This window comes from Octodon degus, unplaced genomic scaffold (assembly GCF_000260255.1).
Source record: "Octodon degus isolate 3935 unplaced genomic scaffold, OctDeg1.0 scaffold00168, whole genome shotgun sequence".
NCBI classification, from domain to species: domain Eukaryota; kingdom Metazoa; phylum Chordata; class Mammalia; order Rodentia; family Octodontidae; genus Octodon; species Octodon degus.
Window position 1 is genome coordinate 3757004 of NW_004524744.1, and position 9753 is coordinate 3766756.

The following is a 9753-nucleotide window of genomic DNA, read 5'->3' on the forward strand; positions in this document are numbered from 1 at the left end:
TTAAAAAATAATTTATCAATAGTATCTAGCAACCTACTTATTTTGTAGTTTATTACTGTTGTTTATATAACCTCACTCTGTGAAAACAATCACAAAAGTTTGTTGATTCTTTTTATTAGTATTTCTTTCTTATGACAAATCATAACCCTTCTTTAGTTATATTTTTGTCCTGTGTGGTACAGTTTTTTTTTACATTGTTTTTTGTACCAAGAATTGAACTCAGCACCTTGCACTTACAGCACAAGTACTTGTGCTGCTGAGCTACATCATTGTCCAGTTTTCTTTATTCCTAACCTAGCCTCTTCCCTTTCTGATTCAGCCTTTTGTGTTCTTGTCAGTGTAATTTTTTTTATAACCCAAAGCATACCATGACATTCCCTCATTCAGTTGCACTATTGGTCTGTAGGGATGGCTTATGTAGTGCCTTAGCTCACCCATGAGGCTGTCTGGGATCAAGTCATTATACACCTGTGCACCCTTCTTGCTGCCACTCACTCCTCATACTTTACAAAGCAGCAGTCCTGCAGTCCATAAACCAGGTTTGTAAAGTCATTCTTTCACCTGTTGCTTATTCAGTGGCCTCTTAGTAGCCGGTCTCTGCTTGGATTGCTCTCACCTTGTGGAACTCTTACAGAGTTAATTAAAAAAAAAAAAAAAGATTTTTGTGGTATGGAGTACTGAACTCAAGGCATTTGCACTGAGTTACATTCCTACCATTGTTCTGTTTTGAGGAAAGATTTTGCTAATCTGTTAATTTGCCAATCAGCCCAGGCTAGGCTCAAGTAGACTTTATTTCTCTCCAATCAAATAAAATGGATTTTCTTCTGGACAACCTCCTCATACACTTTTAATATGTCTTTTAGTGTATGTTATGCAATATACCAGCAGCTGTGTTGTGTCTGGTGGCAAAAGTGTCAGAAAGCTTTAGGAGCCATCCTAAATGAACTGACTCAGTATTACTTGTAGCAGTTAAAAATGTCTAATTCTTTTGTGTATTTTTCTAATTATGAACACTAGACATTTATTTTCACATTTTTAGAAGTTCAATATATAGTATACACATAACATTTAATGTTAAGCACCAAACACTGAACATTTAAGATAATTTTAGAAATAGGTGAAGTTCTTCATCCTTTCCTCACAAAGATCTTGACCCTGCCTCTGAAAATTGGAGCAGACAGCAATAATTGAGACACAAGGAGTTTTTGTTGTGTTTAGGTGTTAGTGACATTGAACATAACTGAGAAACACATGTCTCTGGACTCAAGTCCAATAGCTAAGTTAATTTTCATTTTCAAGTGATTTTTAAATTTTAAATTATAGGTTTAAAATATCCTGATGAGGGCTCTGGGAGATAGCTCAGTAGAATAAATACTTGCCTGGCAAGTGCAGGGTCCTGAGTTCAATTCCAGGTACTGCAAAAAATAAAATAAAATATCCTGATGAAATTGAAGTAGTGTACAAGGTGGAACCTTACCAAAGTCTTCTGAGTGAGAGTACTTGGTGCTCTGGATGGTCTGGCAGTGACAAAATGGTGGGACAGGTGCATACTCTGGATGGTTGTCTGGTCTCTCTCTTCATGGGCAGAACTCAGTTAAATGCATTGAGCAGAGTAGTTTCTGTACCTCACCAAGATTCAAGTCAAGACAAGAAAACCCATACTTTTTTTCTGGTACACTGCAAATTATACCAAATCTTTCATTAGATTATTTTTTTAACATTTGAATAGGACCAAGGTATAGTATAATATCTGCACTTCTGCATTTCTTAGTTTCACTTGGAAAGGCAAAATATGAACAGTCATGGAGAATACCTTTCTCACTATTCTACTTCAGTTTGATTATTACTTAATTCCCAGCATTTCTCAATCACTTTTTTCATTTGGTGGACACAAATAAAATCTTTTTTCTTTTTAAAACATCTTTTATTTATTGGGAACAGAGTCTCACGAGGCAGCTCAGACTAGTAATGATCCTCCTGTCTCAGTCTTCCCATTTCTGTGATTACAGACATGTGCCACCACACCAAGTTTTGGTGGCCTGTTCTGGTGCTAGCGTGGCACATAGTACCCAGGATTGAAACTAGGTCCTTGTGTTGCCAGGCAGGTGCTTAGACCAAGGAATTATCTCCCGAACTGCAAATCTTTTTTCTTTGACATTTATTTTTCCCTGAATTTTCACCTTGATATTATTTTTTAATCATTATTACTAATCATTAACTACTAGTTATTGCATTGTTTTTTATGACAAAATGATCCTTTATTTATAACTTTGCACTTTTATAAAGTTAGTAACACATGACACTAGGTTGCCTAGCAACGAATAGCTGACCTTAACCAGACAGGATGTTCTTCTCAGGAGTGAGGTAGCTTGTTTGTTTTAGGCACTGAGGCCTAATCTCACCTACGCATATTTGATCAATTTCCTAGCTTCCTGGCTCCCAACATATCCCCCTTTCCCTTTTCCTTTTTTTTTTTCTTTTTTTTCAGAGATGGGTGCTCCATTGCAGTTAGAGAAGCTGCATTTGGAGAAGTCTTTAAAGGACCTTTTCATACTGGAAGCCAGTCTAAAGATTGTAGGTACTTGAATTCAGCAAAACAACCCAATATAGTTCAATAGTCCATAAAAGTATTGAGTTATCAGCACAGGTGGCAATTATCAGGCATTGTTGACTTGAGCCTTTTACAACTCAGCATATTAATATGGCATAACTTTTTATACTTTGTGGTTACAATTTGCTGCTGAATGGTTAAGATCAAGTTAAAGAGAGACCTATATAACTAAAAATGTAACTTTTGCTGTCTGACAAGGTCAGTCAAATCCTCTCAGGATTTACCCTGGAACCATGTACTTGTGGGTCTTTTGTCAGTGTCAGCCATCTGGATAAGTCATGGCCATTGCTTGAACAATTTGTTCTCTGTGAAAGCCTGAGAGAATTTTTTCTCTCTAGGTGACACTCCTTAGGACATTATACATCATTGATCACTTTATGGTTTGTGTCTAGTTGCTCCCCAAAGTGTCATGTAAGTTATGGGGCAGATGCAGCTGGGGAAGAAATGGGTGGCTTGAGGAGTGGGGCCAGAGGACCAGGGCAGGGCCTGAGGGGCAGGAACCTTTAACCTGTGCTTTTTGAGAAAGGTGGAGAAGATCATCCTGGACATGGTAGTGCTCCGGCCTCTTCTCCAGTGTCTTGAAACCTCCAGTAACTATCAGCTAAATAACCTTTCTTTAATTCCTTCATTCATTTTGACTGTTGGGTATTTGTTCCAGCAATGAGAGAAGAGTAATTAATATGGAATTTGGTACCAGAGAGGTGAGGTCATTGCTGTTGCTATACCTGATGATGTGGATTACAAGCTTGTGAGAATGGCTTATGGGAAGAGAGGAAAGACTGGCCATGGAAATCCTCTCAGCTCTATCTTTGCATTCCACAGCTATATTGAAGGTTCTTTTCTGACCAGACTCACATTTTATATCAACCTGCTGGGCTCTTTGCACTTGATGCTCAATGTAAATCTGACTGAAAGCCCCCAACATCAACCAAGCCACTGCCCCAATATTTGATTGCTTTGAGATTTCCTTTGAAAGAAAGGAAATCTCAGCTTCAGGTGTTCTATAGGAAAGATTCTGATCAGAGCTCAGACCAGAAGACTGATAGAAAACCTACCTGTAAAGACCAGGCTGGGGAGGTTTCTACTGGGAAGAAGGACTACATTGGTTGCTAGCCTCCAGATTATTTGTGTTTTGGCTTGGCTGAATGTTTGTCTGAATTTTGCCTGTGTCCAGAGACTTTGCCTCAGACTGAGATGAAGCACAGTAGACTGATTAATCTTTCAAAGGAAATCTCAAAGCCGTCAAATATTGGGGCAGTGGCATGGCTGCTATTGGGAGATTTTAGTCAGATTTATGTTGAGCATCAAGTGCAAAGAGCCCATCAGAATGATATAAAATGTTGTGAGTTTGGTTAGAAAGGAACGTCATTCCTCCTCCATAGTGGTGGAATGCAAAGATAGGGCTGAGAGGATCTCCATTGCCAAGAAGGAACAATAGAATGGAAAGGATGGCCTGAGAGCATCACAGGAGGTGTCAGGTTCTCACCTTTTGCAGTCTCAGAATCACAAGTGTGTGGGACTTTGCTTTGGGGATAAAGCTGCAGAGTCCTATGTTCCCTAATGGAGGAGGTGGCCACACCAGGTTCCAGAATGGAAGCAGCAGCCATACCAGATTACAGAATAGCACTGGCACAGAGAATTTGTTTCTCAGAATAAGGGTCAGAGTTCTCAGTGATCCAGGCACTTGACCCCTACAGCCAAGAGAGAAGAAAGCCTGGCTACTGCTTCAGCTTGCAGGAGACCTTGGCAGGAGTCATGGTACTGGTTTTAGGGGCATGCAGAAAAAAGACAGCCTGGGAAGCCAGGTAGTACGCCCCTGAGAGGGCAATATGTGAAGCTGTGAGTGAGAAACTAATTCAGTGGAAAGTCCAGAAATTTTGAAAAGCCAGGAAAATGGATCATCTAAGGAAAACAGCAAAGAGAGAGCAAAGCCAGCCTAAGAGAGAAGCCATGGGAGCTACAACCACCAGAAGTGCTATAGGTGGGGAGCCACATGGATCTCACAATTTGCCACAGATTGCTTTGGATGTTCCACATGGAACTATAGGACTTAATGTTTGCCCTGCTGGATTTTGAACTTGTTTTTTCCCCAATGGTTTTGTATCCTTCTGTGTATACCTTTTGGACTGGCAATGTTTATCTTATATCTTTGAATGTTGGGTGTACTTAACTTTTTATTTGTACAGGGGCTCACAGTTTAGAGTTTGCCTTGGATCTTGGAGGAGACTTGGGACTTGGACTTTTCAGCAATGCTGAAACTGCTGTGACTTTGGCAACTCTTAGAGATGGACTAAAAAACCTTTTGGATGAAGTCATGTGCATGAGACTTTGAGAGTCCAGGGGCAGAATGTTATGGTTTGTGTCTAGTTGTTCCCCCCAAAACCTCATGTAACTTATGGGGCAGATATGGCTAGAGGAGCAACGGGTGGCTTGAGGGGCAGAGCCAGAGAGGCAGGAATCATTAACCTGGCTAGCCTGTGCTTTCTAAGAGATGTGAAGAGGGTCATCCTGGATACAGTCATGCCCCAGTCTCTCCTCTAGTGTCTTAAAACCTCCAGTAACTGTGAGGTAAATAGACCTTTCGTTCCCTCATTTTGACTGTTGGGTATTTGTTCCAGCAATGAGAGAAGAATAACTAATACACACGGCCATTGCTTGACTAATTTGTTCTCTGTGAAAGCCTGAGAATATTTTCTCTCTAGGTGAGTCATCCCATAATCTCCTTCATCAGAAAATTTGGGAAACCACTTAGTTACAGTATGTCACCGCAGAGGTTCTCTTATGTCTTGGATCCTCACTGACCTTGAAGGGCTAAGGCCAAAATATTGGCTATCTTTTTATCCCATCTATCTCTCTAACTTTTGGTCTGCAAACTTTAGTTGTTAAACATCCAGAAGAGAAGCTTAATGATATTATTACCCTGTAACAGAGGCAGTTAAGCTTAACATCACTATCTGTCTGAATACTGAACACTTTAGCCATAACATGGAACTGCTATTTTCCAACAACCATGGATATTCTAAAATTCAAATCCCTATAGGATTTGAATCCTATAGAATTTGAATTGTGAAAAAAATATTTACACATTTTCACACAAAAATTTAGAAATCAAACCATATGCAACATTGTAGAAGGACAATTCTATGACTTTTTTTTTTGTTGTTGTTTGTTTGTTTTTGTTTTTGGAACCAGTGATTGAACTCAGGTCTTTGCTTTTACCAGGGAAGTGCTTATTTTACTGAACGATCTCCCCAGCCAGACTTTCTTTTTCTTGTCTCTCATTGTCTTTTATTACCTTTTATTTTCTTTTACAAATATTTACTTTAAAGAGAGCATAGCAATAATTGATATGACATTAGAACTAGTACTCATTTAGAAGACTAAAATGACAGATATTTCAAGCATGGTTTTAGGCTCCACATTGCTATCTTCAGGCTAGCTGCTTAGTTCACTGATATCAGAATATAGTTAGTCAGGGTGAGAATTCTACTCATTAAGTGGTATTTTCAGAAACCTAATAAAGATTCTTAGGACCATTGCTTTAAGCATCTTCTTTATATAAATGTATGGCTCTGCCCCTGCCATATTTCCTAACTTTTCTCCTTTCGCTGTAATCATTATTTAATCCTTAAACTCCTTCTTTCCACTTAGCTGCATTATACCTTTCAATTTTTATTTCTTCTTTTGATTTCTTACATACACTAGGGAAACAGTATGATATTTACACATGTGGATCTAGTACTATTAGTTATTATAAATAAAACAATCATTTTATGTTTTTAAAAACAAATTTTATGTTTATTAACATTCAATTTTATTCCAGTTTTCTTTTATTCCCTGTTAAGATACAATTATCTAAATCTGATTCTTGATGGAATTTTCCATGTAGAGGTACAAAAAATTTATTTCTAAACAAAGTGAATATAATTTAATAGTTATAGGAAAAGGTACTACATGTTTTAATGAGGTCACAAAATAGATTTAAAAATAATTTAATTATAATAAACTTCACTTACAATTTCTGAATTTTAATAAAATTGAACAAAATAATATTTCAATTTTTCTTACCATATGATTAATTTTTAATTTTCCATAGGCTGAACTAAGTTAAAGACATTAAAATATAGCTTAGTGATAGTGTAGTATAGAGGAAAGATTAACAGTGGCTTACCAATGTTCTCTTTTCATTCACTGTTAATATCTGGAACTTACATAATTAATTTGACCAATGCAATATCTATATATACCTGGGGACCATCTTTAGTAATTTTAAATAACTATAATTTCAAAAAATGGCACTGCTATAAGATATTCATTTGTCATAATAAATAAAGGAAGCATGAATGTTTTATATCATTTTTAAGAATTCCAATATCTAAAAAATATCCAACAAATTAATTTTATATAGATCAAAAGGACCACATCTCCTTAGATACTGTGTATTTAACATCATTTAAACTATAGATATTTTCTTTTATTTTCTCAGAAACTATAGACTTTTATTTATACATAGATAGTTTAAAAGAACTTTTCAGAAACTTTAATGTAAGGAGGATCCACAAAAAAAATAGAAACCTTGGGTTTAGAAATAAAAAACTGTTAATGGTGCTGGGTCAAAGGATTCATATTCTTATAGATGAAAAAGTGGACTTTTGGAAGGTTACTAAAGGAGGAATATTTGTATGTGGGGAGGGCAGTTATTCCCAGGCTCACAGTGATTTGGAGAATGTGGCACAGTGCTAAGTACAGGGTGATGGGACAGTGGTCACTGCCAAGGGCCCTGGAATGGATCTTGTTGTTGCACAAAGCAGGTAAAAGGGAATGAGACAACAGAAGGTAATCAAGGCACCAATCTACATTCTTGGACCGAGCATTCATCACATAAGTCCAAAAGGTGCTGACATAGGCAGCATTAGGGAACAGGTGATGAAAGCTGTTGGCCAGTGGCACAGCCTGCAGCAGTTCCCCAAAGCCTTGGCGCTCCTGTGGAGTGAAGCCAGCATTCTTTTTGTTTCCCTTGGGGTTACAAAGGTCAATTTCTTTATGAGTCACATTGAGGTCCTCCTCATAGTACAAGAGGTTTTCAGTATGCCACACCCTGAAAGAACTTGCAAAAGGCTTCATCTCAGTACTGCCTCTACTCCAGCCTTACCACACCCTGCCCTGCATTAGGTACATAGTCTGTGATCAACACAAATGACTCAAATTCAGTCACAATCACCTGGCCTTCCTGGTCATGTTCCTCCTCACCAGTGCCTTATGAGACTTCAAGTGGGCACTGGAGGGGAAAGCAGACCTACACCGCTATAATTTTTCCTTGTCAGAAGGTGCTGACCAGTACTGTTGGGATAGTCTAGACAGCTCCTGAGCTCATCTGGGAGTTTGTTCTCAGAACATTTGATCTCTTGGAGGTACAGAATATCTGGGGCTTCTTCCTATAACCAGTCTAAGCCCTTCTTCTTAATCTAGGCTCACAGCTCATCTACATTCCAAGAGCATTTCTTGAGTGTGGCAGATTTGCCCCTGGGAGAGGTTTTTCTTTTTATGTGGAGGATCTTCATACAGGACTGGGCCTTCTCCTGCTGCTTCTTTTTCATTTTTCTTTGCTACCATGTTACTCTTCTTGGCTTCTGGCTCTCTCTTTGGCTCTTCCCCATCTTCTGCCACTGATCCCTTCCCCCCACATTTTGGCATTCCTGTAATGAAGGCCCTTTGGCACCGGTACCTTGTCAACCACCAAAACAGTATTTTCATTGGGTGGTCTGGTAGGGACCAGCGAGACTTCTCTTTGTCTCTGTATCTGAGCACAAAGAATCTTAAACAATAGATATATCCTCACTAAAATGTAGAAAATTATCTGAAACTCAAAGTGAAATGTATTGTCACATGAAGTTAAGTGAAAGAAATCAGACACATATGCTTGCATACCAGGTGGTTTCTCTCATATGTGAAATCCAAACAATAAATACTTTAAAGAAAAAAATGAAAGAAGGATAAAAGGAAACAGATATAGATCTTTTGATACTAGAAAGGGGACCAAAAGATGCAGAGAATTAGAAAAAGAAGCAAAAAGAATTAAAATGTGCTACGCGCATGGATCAACTCCCGGTGATGTTGCAGTACAGAGTGAGCATAGTGATGGTTATGATCATATTGTACAGCAAACATACAATGATAAAAATTTTTAAAAGAAATTTAAAAAGAAATACCTTGTCATTAATTGAGTAGCAAAATGGTAAATAACTCAAGTTATTCCCAATAATTTCTTTCTAATTAACTGTTTTTTTACTATTTATTTATTTATTTTTCATAATTCTACTGATAAACAAACAGCAATGAGACAGTTTCAAATCAAATCGCTAGAACAGTTTCAATAACTAACACACTGCACACATTCCTTTTAGTGGTTAATTGCTGTACAAGATGCGGACTTGAGATCCTATTTACAAACACCATTAGAACATATCATTCTATTCATTAACAGAATGTAACTATATATCTATCCTAACCACTTTGAATACACAGATACAAAATGAACATTCATCTGTATACGCTTTTTTTGTTAAGTTCCGTTATTTGAATATTATAAGTGTGTAAACTCAGGACCTATGCAACAAGAGTTGTAGCTTTTGGGTCTGATAAGGTCAGTGAAATCCCTTAAGGATTTATCTTGAAATTCTGTACGTCAGATTGTAGAATCTTTGTCAGTGTCAGTCATGTGCATGAGTCACAGCCCTTGCTTGGCCAATGTGCTCTCTGTGAAAGCCTGAGAGAATGTTTTCTCTCTATGCGACTCTCCTTAGGCACACTCTACATCTTCAATCACTTTCCTCTTTGGCCCTATAATCTTCTTGATCAGAAAATTTGGGACACTACTGAGGTACATGACGTTACAGTACAAGTACTCATATGTCCTGAGTCTTAATTGACCTTAGAATGTTAGGGTCAAAATGTTGGCTTTCCTTGCAGCTCTTCTTTTTCTCTAATTTTGTTCTGCAAACTTAGGTTGTTAACCATCCAGAAGACAAGCTTGTTGTTATTATCAAACAAATTAGGCTGTTAAGCTTAACCTCACTATCTGTCTGCATATCAAACATCTTAGGCATACTATGGAACAGGTATTTTTCATCAAGTATTGATAT

At 37.8% G+C, this 9753-nt stretch overlaps 1 protein-coding gene and 1 pseudogene across 1 annotated transcript in view; one reads left to right on the plus strand and one right to left on the minus strand.

Moving 5' to 3' along the window:
* CUNH4orf22 (chromosome unknown C4orf22 homolog) overlaps positions 1-9753 on the plus strand; it is a 933771-nt gene that overhangs the window by 152363 nt on the left and 771655 nt on the right. The window lies entirely within an intron of this gene.
* On the minus strand, positions 7211-8305 carry LOC105743796 (annotated as a pseudogene).